This window comes from Stenella coeruleoalba (assembly GCF_951394435.1).
Source record: "Stenella coeruleoalba genome assembly, chromosome: 18".
NCBI lineage: Eukaryota > Metazoa > Chordata > Mammalia > Artiodactyla > Delphinidae > Stenella > Stenella coeruleoalba.
The window spans coordinates 9,605,152-9,619,361 of NC_137164.1; the positions used below are offsets into that span (position 1 = coordinate 9,605,152).

Sequence of the window (14,210 nt, forward strand, 5' to 3'; positions counted from 1 at the left end):
TAAAAGCTTGAGAATATATTCACTTGGTGAGGCTATGGGAAATAGCACTTTTATATATCGCTGGTGTGAACGCAAATAAGTAAAGCCTTTCTACCAAGCAATTCCATTTCAAGAAATTTAACCTTCACATACCCTGGCAATATGAAAACACATATGTGTAGTATTATGTCTTTCAGCATTATTTGTATTTGCAAAATGTTGGAAAGTACCTAATAGCCTAATCATAGGAGATAAGTTGGTTAAACCGTGGTCCATACACACAATGGAGTGCCATGTGGCTATTAAAAACAAAACAAAACAAAAAATCCCAAAATGATATGAAAAGTGCTCTCCAGGATATATTGTTAGGTGACATAAAAAAAAATGCAAAAGAGCAAAAACAGAATACTAATTTTGTGCAAAAAAAAGAAGAAATAAGAAAGTATACATGTATTTGCTTAGTTTGGCAAAAACAAAGGATGAGTTAACTAGAGAGAGTGTAAATGATAAAGCAAATAGAACAAAATGTTTAAAAAATATTAAAATGTTAAAAATTGGTAAGTCTGGATGATGGTTATATAGGTAAATCTGTCAAAGAGTATACAGGCTTTTTTGGACTGTTTTTGCACCCCCAAACTCATTCTACGAGGCCACCACCACCCTGATACCAAAAGCAGACAAAGATGTCACAAAGAAAGAAAACTACAGACCAATATCACTGATGAACATAGATGCAAAAATCCTCAACAAAATACTAGCAAACAGAAACCAACAGCACATTAAAAGGATCATACACCATGATCAAGTGGGGTTTATTCCAGGAATGCAAGGATTCTTCAATATAAGCAAATCAATCAATGTGATACACCATATTAACAAATTGAAGGAGAAAAAATATATGATCATCTCAATCGATGAAGAGAAAGCTTTCGACAAAATTCAACACCAATTTATGATAAAAACCCTCCAGAAAGTAGGCATAGAGGGAACTTTCCTCAACACAATAAAGGCCATATATGACAAACCCACAGCCAACATCGTCCTCAATGGTGAAAAACTGAAAGCATTTCCACTAAGATCAGGAACAAGACAAGGTTGCCCACTCTCACCACTCTTATTCAACATAGTTTTGGAAGGTTTAGCCACAGCAATCAGAGAAGAAAAGGAAATAAAAGGAATCCAAATCGGAAAAGAAGAAGTAAAGCTGTCACTGTTTGCAGATGACATGATACTATACATAGAGAATCCTAAAGATGCTACCAGAAAACTACTAGAGCTAATCAATGAATTTGGTAAAGTAGCGGGATACAAAATTAATGCACAGAAATCTCTGGCATTCCTACACACTAATGATGAAAAACCTGAAAGTGAACTCAAGAAAACACTCCCATTTACCACTGCAACAAAAAGAATAAAATATCTAGGAATAAACCTTCCTAAGGAGACAAAAGACCTGTATGCAGAAAATTATAAGACACTGATGAAAGAAAGTAAAGATGATACAAAAACATGGAGAGATATACCATGTTCTTGGATTGGAAGAATCAACATTGTGAAAATGACTATACTACCCAAAGCAATCTACAGATTTAATGCAATCCCTATCAAACTACCACTGGTATTTTTCACAGAACTAGAACAAAAAGTTTCACAATTTGTATGGAAACACAAAAGACCCCGAATAGCCAAAGCAATCTTGAGAACAAAAAACGGAGCTGGAGGAATCAGGCTCCCTGACTTCAGACTATACTACAAAGCTACAGTAATCAAGACAGTATGGTACTGGCACAAAAACAGAAAGATAGGTCAATGGAACAGAACAGAAAGCCCAGAGATAAAGCCATGCACATATGGTCACCTTATCTTTGATAAAGGAGGCAGGAATGGACAGTGAAGAAAGGACAGCCTCTTCAATAAGTGGTGCTAGGAAAACTGGACAGATACATGTAAAAGTATGAGATTAGATCACTCCCTAACACCATAAACAAAAATAAGCTCAAAATGGATTAAAGACCTAAATGTAAGGCCAGACACTATCAAACTCTTAGAGGAAAACATAGGCAGAACACTCTACGACATAAATCACAGCAAGATCCTTTTTGACCCACCTCCTAGAGAAATGGAAATAAAAACAAAAATAAACAAATGGGACCTAATGAAACTTCAAAGCTTTTGCACAGCAAAGGAAACTGTAAACAAGACCAAAAGACAACCCTCAGAATGGGAGAAAATATTTGCAAATGAAGCAACTGACAAAGGAGTAATCTCCAAAATTTATAAGCAGCTCATGCAGCTCAATAACAGAAAAACAAACAACCCAATCCAAAAATGGGCAGAAGATCTAAATAGACATTTCTCCAAAGAAGATATACAGACTGCCAACAAACACATGAAAGAATGCTCAACATCATTAATCATTAGAGAAATGCAAATCAAAACTACAATGAGATATCATCTCACACCAGTCAGAATGGCCATCATCAAAAAAATCTAGAAACAATAAATGCTGGAGAGGGTGCGGAGGAAAGGGAACACTCTTGCACTGTTGGTGGGAATGTGAATTGGTACAGCCACTATGGAGAACAGTATGGAGGTTCCTTAAAAAACTACAAGTAGAACTACCATATGACCCAACAATCCCACTACTGGGCATATACCCTGAGAAAACCATAATTCAAAAAGAGTCATACACCAAAATGTTCATTACAGCTCTATTTACAATAGCCTGGAGATGGAAACAACCTAAGTGTCCATCATTGGATGAATGGATAAAGAAGATGTGGCACATATATACAATGGAATATTACTCAGCCATAAAAAGAAAAGAAATTGAGCTATTTGTAATGAGGTGGATAGACCTAGAGTCTGTCATACAGAGTGAAGTAAGTAGAAGGAGAAAGACAAATACCGTATGCTAACACATATATATGGAATTTAAGAAAAAAAAATGTCATGAAGAACCTAGGGGTAAGACAGGAATAAAGACACAGACCTACTAGAGAATGGACTTGAGGATATGGGGAGGGGGAAGGGTAAGCTGTGACAAAGCGAGAGAGAGGCATGGACATATATACACTACCAAACGTAAGGTAGATAGCTAGTGGGAAGCAGCCGCATAGCACAGGGATATCAGCTCGGTGCTTTGTGACCTCCTGGTGGGGTGGGATAGGGAGGGTGGGAGGGAGGGAGACACAAGAGGGAAGAGATATGGGAATATATGTATATGTATAACTGATTCACTTTGTTATAAAGCAGAAACTAACACACCATTGTAAAGCAATTATACTCCAATAAAGATGTAAAAAAAATAAAAAATAAATTTAAAAAATCTTTCAAAAATATGCTATAAAAACTAAGCAAGAGATAGACATTAACAAAATTAATTTTAAAGTATTTTCAGTAATGCAGTCTGTAAAATACATTTAAATAGTGCATTAGCTGACAAAATCTTTCATCAACCTGTAAAATTTTCACTAACTTTCACTGTTTTAACAGTGATATAGCAAGGATAAGTCTGCAGGAAATTTATCAGAAGCATGAGAAAATGATGTTTTCACTGTGGGTTGCAGTTTTCATTTTAACACCTTTTATATTTATTGAATACCTGATTGCTTTAGGATCTTCCTGGGTTTCTTATAGCCCCTAAAATTCCTAGCCAAGGCCGTTTTCATTCATTCATTTCAACAGATTTATATCTATAGTGTCTATAATATGCTGGACACTGTGCTAAGTGCTTGGAGAAAGAGAATGATAGTTTTTTAACAGTAGAGGAATTGTCAGTAACTAGATAATGATCCAGTATGAAAAGTAAAACATTTTGAAAAACTAAATAATATGCTGCAGGTAAAGCCACAAAAACTAGACAAAATAGATTCCATTTGAGCTGGTCTTCAGGATAGCAGACAAAATGGGGAGTTGCATTCAGGACAGACAGGAAGAATGTAGGGAAGTATGGATGTGTGGAAGAGTATGGTATGACTGAGGAAGAAAATGTAGTTTGTGAGGATGAAGGGATCTGATGGACAGAGAGTAGAAGTGACAGATGTAGCACAGTACTGAAATTAAGTACACAGGCTCTTTATCAACAAGGGTGTCAATTCAGTGGCGGAAAGAATAGTTTTTTCAACAAGTGATGCTGGAACAACTGGATAGCCATATGCGAAAGACTGGAGTCAGACTCCTTCATTGGACCACACACAAAAAATTAATTCCAAGTGATCACAGGCCTAAATTTAAGTGCTAACACCACAAGACTTTTAGAAGAAAACATACAAATAAATTTTCATGAACTTGGGTTAGGTTAGGCAAAGCTTTCTTAGATATAAGCAACATAACAAACATAAGCAACGAAAGAGAAAATGAATTGGAAGTCATCAGAGTTTAAAAAATTTGTACTTCAAAGAACATCAGCAAAAAGTGAAATGACACCTCACAGAATAGGAGAAAATATTTCCAAACCATATATCTGATAAGGGCTTGTCTACAAGAATATATTTAAAAACTCCTCAACACTCTGAAACAACTCAACACTTTGAAAAGACAAATAACCCAATTTAAAAATGGGCTTACAAAAAATTTTAAAAGATTTAACAGACATTTCTTCAAGGAAGATATGCAAATGGCCAACAGGCATGTGAAAAGATGTTCAACATCATTAGTCATTAGGGAAATGCAAATCAAAACCACAGTGAGATAGTATTTCATACCCACTAGGATGGCTATAATAAAAGTCAGATAATAATAAGTATTGGTGAGGATGTGGAGAAATTGGAACCCTCACACATTGTTCGTAGGAATTTAAACTGGTACAGTCACTTTGGAAAACAGTTTGGCAGTTCCTCAAAAAGTTTAACACAGAGTTACCATATGACCCAGCAATTCTAAGTATGTACCCAAGAATAACAAAAACGTATGTTCACACAAAAATGTGTAGATGAATATTCATAATAATATTCATATAATCATAATAGCCAACAAGTGGGAAGAATCCAAATGTCCATAAACTGATAAATAGATAAACTAAATAAAGTTTATCCATAAAATGGAATATTACTCAGCAATAAAGAGAAATGAAGTACTGATACATGCCAAAATGTGGAAGAACCTTGAAAGCATTATGGGAAGAGAGTAACGAGGCACAGAAGACCACATGTTGTATGAGTCCATTTATATGCAATGTCCAGAACAGGCAAATCTATAGAGATAGAAAGTTGATTAACGGTGGCCAAGGACTACAGGGTAGGATTAACGGGGAAATGGGAAGTGACGGCTAATGGGTGGGGGGTTTCTTTCTGGAGTAATGAGAATGTTCTCAAATTGATTGTGGTGACGGTTGCACAACTCTGTATACAGGGTAAAAACCATTGAGCTGTACCCTTTTTTTTTTTTTGAGTTGTACACTTAAATGGGTGAAATGTATGGCATGTAAATTATATCTCAATAAAGTTGTGTTTTAAAAAAATTTATGTCCTGTTAAAAAATAAAAATAAAAACACACACTCTAGAACCAGATTACCTAGGTTGGAATCTATCTTTACCACTTACCAGTTATGAAGCCCTGAGCTATCAGTAGTTACTTAATTTTTCTGTATCTAGTTTCTTCATCTGTAAATGAGTGAGTACTTCTAGCTGAGGTCTCAAGGGAAATTTTCACAGAGGTAGAATTTGGGTTGGTCTCAAAGACAGTTGTTTTTATAGATGTAGAGATGAAGACCTTAGAAGGGAGGAGACAGGAACTCACAATTCTGGAGGAGCGACTGTGTGCTAAGCATTCTACAAACATTAACTTTATTTAATGCCCCCTACTTTGTACTTATGAAAAAATTGACTCAAAGTGAAGTGATTACATGACCAAGTAGGAGTTCAATGGCCGGCCCAGAAGCTCCTGTGTCTGGCCTGAGTGATGGCTGTGAGGAGGCAAATACAGACAGCTGCAAGAGGGATGAGCTGGAGGCTGTCTGACAGCATGGGATGGAGGTGGGGGTAAGTGGCAGTCAGACTGTTTAGGAACTCTGATGGCCAGACAAGTTTTCTGGATTTCATCCCATGGGTGATCGGGAACATGCCTATAGGGAATAGGAACTGCCTGTAAAAAAAAGGCCATAAGCAGTAGGGATGTGGATGTATTTTACATGTAAAAAGCTAAATTCATTTTGTATGTTATTATGTAACTCAAGTGTGCCTTTCAGAAACCTTACAATGTTACTCAAAATAGGCATAGTCTGAGAAGCTTGCCTTTAGTGAATTTTCCAGAAGAGAAATTGGTTTGCTTCCACAACTGAAAGATGACTTTTATAGATGAATTAAACTCCTATCCAAGGCTGAGAGTTTGTTAATTTGAGCTGCTGATTGTTATCAAATGACAGATGGATTTTGATGGGAGTTTTTGGAGCTAAGAATAGGTAATAGAAGTTTTAAAACTCATTGAAATTCTCAAAAGATGAACAAAAATTGTAGTCTCACTTTGTACAAGAGCTCAGTGAAAAGGAAAACCACCATATATGTAATTATTCAAATGGCACAACAGATTTGCACTGTATACTCATTTATTCAGTGGTGTTTGTTTTTGACTAGCAGCGTGAAGTTTTGCCTACGTCTCCTACTTGGAAAGAGATTCTTTCAAGGCCATCAACAAACAGAGCGTCCAGCAAGCATCTGAAGTGCCTAGGGGCTGTTAGAACTGGCACGCCACGGTTGGCACCAGGCAGTTGAAGGAACAAGTTGCAGATGCACACTCAGTCCCATTTTAGGTATCCCAACCTCACGTCATGCTGCTAGGTTAGTGCCTGTGTGTGGAAAGTTTCAAATGCAAGGGTGTGCTTTCTCTCTAAGCCTCAATGGAGATCTTAAACCTCCTAGAAGGGTGCTTTTGGGGAAAAAAATGAGGGAGTGCATTTTTGTTTACTGCAATAACTAGGAGCTTCTACTAGAATTTAGTGACTATCCTGAAAGCCATGGGACAGGCATGCCCAGGGAAGAACTGCCCTGCATTCTGCGTGATTTCCAGACCTCCTTCCACATAAATTATTATCTGAGCTTCTCTGCAACTAGAACTTAATTCCATTTTAGAGACAAACAGAAAGTAGTTTTTACATGGTTTTAATACACACTGAATTTTCCAGCAATGAAACTACCATGTAAATTGTGGGAAGGCTAACATTTAGTATTATTTAGACTTATTTTAAAATGTTAAATATGACCATCTATGATTAAAGCATTTATTTTGTAATTACCTAGGTTTTTCAATACTGTTCCCATGCATTGATTATACAATTTCTCTATAGCTTCTTGTAGTAAAGCTTTTTCTAATCCATCCTCATTTTCTGTTGCCCATGGAAAGAAATGATCTCTAGTGTCTTTTTAAATATGAGTCTGACTGCATGCATTGCCATGAGGTGGAATTTCAAGAAAGGAGATAGGTTTTTTGTTCTCTGTCCCATGTTATAACACAGGGAATTAATTATTGTGACACCATACATGAACAAAGCTCAGCTCATTTGCAAGAAATCAAACTTTCTCATTTTCTCTACATAAGAGTTGACAATTTGTCTTAGCATCTAATCTTTACTTTAATTAAGGTTATTTTCTTTTGCCTTTTATCATACACATAAGTCTGTCGGTTATTACTCATCTCGACCCTGGTTTTATTCTAATTCTATCCTTACCTCTACTCCTTCATTTTCCTGTAACTCTTCTACCAAGTGGCTTCGCATATTCTTACCTCTTTTAAATCTAAAACTACTCATTATAAGCATCAGACTACTTCATTATATCTTCTAATATAATCAAGCTGAACATTATATATTAAATACACAATCATTTAATTGTAAATTACTTTCCTTTTATTTCATTATATATTAAATACACAATCATTTAATTGTAAATTACTTTCCTTTTTACTTATTACACTTCATTTATTATGTTGCTTTTCAAAATTATGTGTATCTTTTATCCATAAATTTCCTTTCAGAGTGGTAGAGTGTACTTATTTGTTATAAAACTTATTATGAAATAATTGTTATATTAAGTGGCCACAGTACTTCTATTATTGAAGCAAAACATTTTTTTTACCTTTTATATCTAAGGAAGCAGAATGTGACTTATCCAAGATAACATATAAAGAATGAGCTTTGGGCTGCCCTGGTGGCGAAGTGGTTAAGAATCCACCTGCCAAGGCAGGGGACACATGTTTGAGCCCTGGGCCGGGAAGATCCCACATGCCGTGGAGCAACTAAGCCCATGCACCACAACTACTGAGCCTGTGCTCTAGAGCTCGCGAGACACAACTACTGAAGCCCATGTGCCACAACTACTGATGCCTGCACTGCCTAGAGCCCATGCTCCGCAACAAGAGAAGCCACCACAATGAGAAGACCGCGCACCGCAACAAAGAGTTGCCCCACTCACTGCAACTAGAGAAAGCCCGTGCACAGCAACGAAGACCCAACACAGCCATAAATAAATAAATTTATTAAAAAAAAGAGCTTTGATATCTTAAAAGTTAGAACATCTTGACTTCTCCTTCTAGTCTTGGTTTATGGCCTCGTATCCACCGTTAAAATGCTTTACCATGTATCACTTGGCTACTCAGTAAATATAAGTTGTAGTTGGAGGTGATTATGGGAACTTTGTATAGAGCTAGTAAGTAAGCAAGCAATAGCCACTGTATATTGACCACATGCAGGCATCATACTCAGAACTTTCCATCTGTTATCTCATATAACCCCCATAATAATTATGCCAAATAGGTATGTTGTAATGTATGTTTGCAGATTAGTAAAATGAGGCTTATTTCGGTAACTTCTGTTACCTCAGCAACTTGCCTTTGATGATGAGGCTAGTAAGTAACAGGAGCCTACACTCAATCTTCAGCCTGTCTCTAATGCCCACATGTTCTGTCTCTAAAAAGAACAGTGTTCTTTAGTTTTGCATTAAGAAATGTAAAAGATAAAAATAATATTTTGGATTGCAGAGGGAAGTAGGAATGCTTTCAATAATTCCACTAAGGAAATCAATAATCCCTACAAGTATTTCAAATCAAAACAATGGAGGAAAAGACACTATAACTCACACCGGTGGCTTACTGATTTTCCCTAGCTATGCCATGATGATATCCCCTTTCTCACCACTTAAATTGATTCACTAATGTTGCTCCCCACAGACTGTGTCAAACAGCAAATCACAGAGTGACTTATAAAAAGATGTTATAATTTGTGCTATCAAAATGTGACTAGTCTGAACCGAGATGTGATGTGAAGTGTGAAATACTCCCAAGATCTTAAATACTTACTACAAAAAAGTGAAACATCTTATTAATATTTATAATTTTTATTTTATGTTGAAATGATATTTTAGAGATATGGGTTAAATAAAATATTTTAAAAATTAATTTCATTTGTTTCTTTTTACCTTTTTAATGAGGCTAATAGATTTTAAATGACATATTTGCCTCGCATTTGGGGCTTGCCTTATATTTCTATTTGTACTGTTATGGAGCATATGCATTTTCAAATAACCAATGTTAAAATCAAGTCGTGGGAAAAAAATTGAAGGACAAAAGCAAAACAACACTCAATACCTGGTGTGCTAGAAAAATTATTTGACTAAAGTTTCAATGTTAGTTTCTTCTGTCAGTCAGTAGAACAGATGCATACATGTTAAAAAGTCATTTAATGCCTATTAACCTCAGTTTCTGTAAGATCAAGATAATAACTACACAGTAAGTTCCCTACATACGAACCTTCAAGCTGCGAACTTTCAAAGATGTGAATATGTGTTCGCATGTCCAATCACGTAAGTTAGTTCACGTGTCTGTTGTACATTGTCATGTGCGCTTTTGTGTACTTTACTGTATGGTACTGTATGGAGTACAGTAGTACAGTATCTTTATTTCAAGCCCAGGGTGTCTGGAAGCAAGCATAAAAGCAGCGGTATATAGTTGATTGCGTTAGTTGGTTACCCAGGCTAACTTTGTTGGACTTACAAACAAATTGGACTTACGAATGCATTCTCATAATGGAACTTGTTCGTATGTAGGGGATTTACTGTATTGCTTACCTCACAGGTTGTTACAAATGTAAAATGCAAATTATTTCATTCGTTCATTCATTCAACAAAAATTTATCAAGAACCCAGTATGTGCATGTACCGAGGATACAAAAAATAATAAATTGTGGTCTGCTTTCGAGGATATAACTTCTGCAATAGAAGATATAGAATATTACAGGAGATATAACTTCTGCAATAGAAGTTATAGAATGTAATAGGAGCCATGACAGGGAGGATCATAATGTGTCGTGTGCCGGTTTACTCTGTTTGGGGGATTAAGGGAAAGTTCAACAGAAGAGGGATTAGCCTCTGATCTGCCTCTTGAATGTGCAGAGGGATTTACCAGGTGGGGAGGTCAGGGAACATCTTGTCTTTGTGTCTCTGAGGAGTGAGAGAGCAGAGGGTGTTCAGTGAACAAGAGGGGAGATTAAAGTGCTGGCCGGTAAAGGAGGAGAGGGGTACCCATGTTTCCATGTCAGAAGGTTCTGGGCTGGAAATTTCTGATACAGAGTGAGAGAAACCCCAATTACTTGCCAGCTGTTGGTGATGGTGCCCAAATTCTAATGTGATTTTGGAATCTTTGTTCCTTTCTTAGAGGAGGATGTTAACAAAAGTCATACATATAAATTAGCGGAATATAATTGAATAGTATTCAATGATTAATTTCTGTAAAAAATTATATGGGTCAGAATATTCTTTTTTTTAAGCATATGATCAGCCCTCTGGATTAAAACAATGTCTCATAAAAGGTCCCACATTTTCAACTGGATAATTTCAGGGCTGCCTAGGGGAAGGGGCAGCTTCACAAAACAACTGGAGCTTACAAAAAACCCATTTAGACCTACCAGTATTTCCAAAGACTGAATTAGTGGCTAGAGGTAAATATACATCAAAGTTACTCATCTGTAGTAATGCTGCAGTCAATATGACTGAAAATTTTCCATGGGACTATATTTATTTGTAATAAAATTGCAGTGAAAATAATGGTGTGTGAATGATGGTTTCAAGATTATATATTTTTAAATATAGCATACTTATAAAAGGCAATTTCGAAAGCAAAAATTATGGCTGTCTTTTAACTCTGGTATTTTCCTTAATGCACTATTTACGGAGATTGCATTTCAAGAATAATAAATATAAACATGGACTAATCTTAAATCTATTTACAAGATGTGGGTATATCGTAGAACCTCAAAATGAAATAATACTTTGTTTTCAATATTAACTTTATATTATTTAAGAAACCAATATGCTATGCATAAAAGTAGAGAGATCTATTTTTTTAAGATAACAAATAAAAAGATAAAATCATGTTGTTATTGAATAGAAAATTTTTATATTTTCCTTTCAGATCATGAAACAAATAGGACATAAGGTGAAAAGGATGTTTTTCAGCTAAGGTCTATTATTTGCAAGAAATGGTACTGAAAAACAAACAAATTAGTCTTCAATGTTTCTGACTGAAGAAATTATTGATTATATCAAAGAAAGATTCTCTTAACAAGAAAATACTCTTTCCCTGCTGCCAACAAACTAGCTACCAAGTGTTGTATCTGCTTTCTGGTCATGATCTCATCTATTCAAGGTCTCTCACCCTCTAGTAGAATCTGCCTCATTTCCCAAAAGACCACAAAGGGGAGAAACCAGGTACTGATTTGTCTTTTATCATTTAGGGTTTGCTCAAGTCTGGCTTCCTCCAAAGATACTATAGAGGCAACAACAGCAACCATAAGATCAAACCTCTTTCTTTGCTTCAATTTTGGTCTCCAGAACTCATTTTTTATAAATGATTACTATTTATGAGGGAACATTTAAATGAAGTTTTATTAAAATATTTGCAAAAGTAATTTTTCCTTGATTTTAAGGGTCCTGCCTGTGTCCTTGCCATATTTACACTCTAAATTGCTGGTATATAAATATAACAGAAAATATCTACATTTGATCACTTTATGTATTGTTTGTTTATTCTCTTCCCCACTAACTGTGAGCTCCTCGAGGGAAGACACTGTCTTTTCCTTCTTTGTGTTCATTATGTAATGAATCATAATGCCTATGCAATAACTCAATAAATTTACGAATACATAAAATACAGTGGTTGGACAAGTAGTAGCAACGAGCAACTCCCAGGTCCCCCACCACCCCACAATCCCACTATACTCCTCAAGAAGTATTTGTTTAGTGAAAAGTACATGATCTTAAAAATCAAATAGAACCAGGTTTAAATTCCAACTTAGACACTCATTGAGCAATTTAATCTTACTGACCCTTATTTTTTATATGTAAAAAGTGAGGACAATACCTCTTACATTACAGGGTTTCTTGAGGATTGAATGAGTGAATATTCATAAAGAATCATCATAATCTAGCACACAGTAGGCACTCAATAAACACTGATCCTCTATCTTCCTCTAATATCCCAGACTTATCCTCTTCAAACTGGATACTCAGCAATGTGCCAAGAATGCCACAAAGCCACTGCATAAACACAGTGGTCTTCCTACTGCATATATATTTTTTCTAGATGGCACACAATTATCTTAATACAAAACAGTTATTCAGGAATTCTTCGAGTCATCAAATGTTTTTGAGCACCTGTTATGTAGCAGCAGTCTGTTGGGCACAGGGGATAAAACAATAAATAAGACATGGGCAATCTAATCTAATGGAAAGGAAGGAAGGTAGGTAGGAAGTGAGGAAGGAAGGAAAAAGGAAGGGAGGGAGGGAGGGAGGAAGGAAGGAAGGAAGAAATTAAATTCTGACAAGTGCTGTGAAGGAAACAAAAAGTTGCAGAGCTAGAAATTAGTGGGGGGAGGAGGCAACCTCTTCAGATAGAGGGGGCAGAGAAGAGTTTTAAAAGCAGGTGGATTTAGGGGGCTTCCCTGGTGGCGCAGTGGTTAAGAATCCACATGCTGATGCAGGGGACACGGGTTCGGGCCTTGGGCCGGGAAGATCCCACATGCCGTAGAGCAACCAAGCCCGTGCTCCACAACAAGAGAAGCCGCCGCAATGAGAAGCCCATGCACCGCAACAAAGAGTAGCCCCCGCTCGCTGCAACTAGAGAAAGCCTGTGCACAGCAACGAGGACTCAACGCAGCCAAAAATAAATTAATTAATTAAATTAAGAAAAAAAAAGCAGGTGGATTTAAGCTGGATGATGAGGAGACAACCATGCTAAGAGTCGGGGACAAGCATTTAAAGTGGAGGAAATAGCAATGCAAAAGTCATCTGAATTCTTCAGGTAAAACAAATTTCATGTTTGCTGGCTTGGCAATTTCCCTGACTTCCTGTTATTGGGCGCTTTTTGATAGATATTTGGGAAGCACTGCCCCGGAGAAGACTTTGCATGCCAGGTGCAAGAGGTAGGAATGGTGGATAAAAGCCACTCTCCTTTCCATCTGTATTTAAATTGGCAGCTTACAAGGGCTATAAGTAAGTATCCAGAATAAACTGGTACAACTCAAATATGGAGCGAAAGAATGTGAACTAGATTTACATAGCTCTTAAGCTTTATGCTGCACTTGCATTTCAATGATAGAGATTCATACAAATTAATATAAAATAAAACCAAGTTTCCTCTCAGAACACGCTGATGCTTTCCTTTTGCTTCATGTGGGCATACTGCCACGAATGGTAATTGCTTCTCTTTATGTAGCTATAGGAAATCACAATTTTATAACTTATTAAATTATTGTAAATTTCACTAGTCACACATTTACTGAAAAGCTCTGTTTTCACTAAAGAAATCTCAAGAGAGGGGATTTAAGTTGGATAACTTTCTTGAAGGAGGGATAATTTTATCTCATTTATCTTAGTGTCGCTAAGACCTTGCACAGTGCCAGGGACATAGTAGATGTTCAACACTCTATGAGTTAAAATGAAGTCATAATTTCCAATTGGGGTTGGTGAGGGGCATTGAGAATTTCTCGATCTTGGGCATTTGTCACTAGAAGTAAATTCTAATGAAATGGAAGAATATTCCATAGCATATGCTTCTGTTCATAATCATTGGATTTGGCTGCACGTTTGACTCCCTGTGTGCCCTGCACCTCTATCACTTGGGAAATTCTTTTTGTGACAGAGCCTTCATATTCTTGATAATGGGCCTAACAAAACTCCGTAACACAATGAAGCTGAGGGGGCAGAAAGTAATTACAGTACTCTCAGGAAGGAGGGATAGTTATGGC

The 14,210-nt window shown here is 36.5% G+C and overlaps 1 protein-coding gene across 3 annotated transcripts in view; it reads right to left on the reverse strand.

Moving 5' to 3' along the window:
* The window catches only part of STARD13 (StAR related lipid transfer domain containing 13), a 383,423-nt gene that overhangs the window by 275,990 nt on the left and 93,223 nt on the right, over positions 1 to 14,210 (reverse strand). The gene's annotated exons all lie outside the window — the stretch shown is intronic.